A 2,318-nucleotide genomic window follows, 5' to 3' on the forward strand; every position below is an offset into this window, starting at 1 on the left:
CTCCAGCTCTATATTAATATTCTGTGTCTCTACTGGAATATCTTTACATGATCTCCAGTTAAAAACTCCTCATTTATCTTCTACTGGTCCTTTATGCAGCCGCTCAGTTCAGCCTCTGTCTGTTAACAGGCTGTTTTAGCTCCTGTCTCTTTAAGATAAAACACCTGCATTCATATATGTTTGTAGAAGTATAGAGCTGCAATGATTAGTAGATTAATAGCAAACTATTTTTATAATCCATTCATCATTTTTTGTCATTTTTATTACAGTCATTTATAGTTAAAAGGAAGTTAATAAATCACACAGTGTATGCTATAGTGTTTATTATAGAGCAGTGACTCAGTGAATAAGTCTCTCACTCTCGAGTCAGAAATGTCCTAAAAAGGCCACCGTACAGCAGATAAACTCTGATTAAACATTTAAATAGAACCACATTCATGCACACATCGATCCGGACCAGAATGCACTGCAGCAGGTTCAGGAAGCGACCAGCCGAGAGGAAAATAATTACGGGGAGAAACTTTCGCTCTGACGCTTCAAATGAGTTCAAATGCTCTTCCAGGTCGGTGCTTTTAACAGCCGAAGCCGTTCCAGCAGACGCTCCCAGCGGACATGAACGCAGCATTATCTCTTCCTCTGGCTCTTTGAACATGTTCACCCCCCCCCCCCCCCCCACCGCAGCATCTCTCCGAGGAGCCGGCTGTACATTACACTTGATCTACGAGGTGATGTTAAAGCCGTCCCCTGTAAGCTGTCCTACATTCAGGAAGCTTCACCTCAACTCCTGCTGCTGGGTTTAATGTTCAGGTACAGGTGGTGATCCTCAGATATACAGCAACTTAAGCCACAGCAACTTAAGTCACAGCAACTACAGCTACAGCAACTACAACTACAGCTACAGCAACTTAAGCCACAGCAACTACAGTACAGCAACTACAGCCACAGCAACTACAACTACAGCAACTACAACTACAGTAACCACAGCAACTACAACCACAGCAACTACAACCACATCAACTATATCTACAGCAACTACAACCACAGCAACTACAACTACAGCACCTACAACCACAGCAACTACAACCACAGCAACTACAACTACAGCAACTACAACCACAGCAACTACACCTACAGAAACTATAACTACAAATACAGCAACTACAGCTACAACAACTCCTCTCTCCTCCAACCAGTCGAGGCAGATGTTCTCCCACTGTGAGTCTGGTTCTGGTTCTGAGGGTTCTTCCTGTTTAAAGGGAGTTTTTTCTCTCCACTGTCACCAAGTGCTGCTCATGTGTGAATGTTGTGTCTCTTTAAATTAAACCTGAAGTTCGGTTTAGACTTGCTCTATGTGGAAAGAGCCTGGAGATGACTTTGTTGTGATTTGGCGCTTTATAAATAAAGATTGATTGATTGACTACAACTACAGAAACTACAGAAACTAGAACACCACAGCAATTACAACCACAGACACTACAACTACAGCAACTCAAGCCACAGCAAGTACAACTACAGCAACTACAACTACAGCAACTACAACTACAGCAACTACAACCACAGCAACTACAGAAAATACAACTACAGTACAACAACTACAGCAACTACAACCTCAGCAACTACAACCACAGTAACATCAGCAACTGCAGCCACAGCAAATACAACCACAGCAACTACAACCACAGCAACTACAGAAAATACAACTACAGTACAACAACTACAACTACAGCAACTACAACCTCAGCAACTACAACCACAGTAACATCAGCAACTGCAGCCACAGCAAATACAACCACAGCAACTACAGAAAATACAACTACAGTACAACAACTACAACTACAGCAACTACAACCTCAGCAAATACAACCACAGCAACTACAACTACAGCAACTACGACTCCAGGATGAACCCTTTATTTTAATTCCCACATGATTCCTGCTCCTAATTTAATAATGGCAGCACTTCATTTAGTAATTAAAACTCTCAATGTAGTCCTTTGTGTTCTCGATTCAGTTATTTATATTCTCAATGTATTAATTTAAACTCTTGATTCAGTATTTTGTTTCAGGACTGAGTTTCAATCGGAAATGACTCGATTTGTTTTTGAGCTCTTTGTCAGAAAAAGAAGGAGGCAGCAGAAAGAGACATAAAGAAGAAGAAGGACAGGAACATGACAGGAAGTAGGAGACAGATGAAGACAGGAACGTGAGTGAAAGCTCCACGAGGTTTTCAGGTGACAGGTTTTTTGTTTGTTTTTTAAGCGTGGTGACCCTTGACCTCTGGAGGCCGGCGTCTCTCCTGACGACCATCAATCAGCAGCT

The sequence above is a fragment of the Scomber scombrus genome, chromosome 20 (assembly GCF_963691925.1).
Source record: "Scomber scombrus chromosome 20, fScoSco1.1, whole genome shotgun sequence".
Classification (NCBI taxonomy): Eukaryota; Metazoa; Chordata; class Actinopteri; order Scombriformes; family Scombridae; genus Scomber; species Scomber scombrus.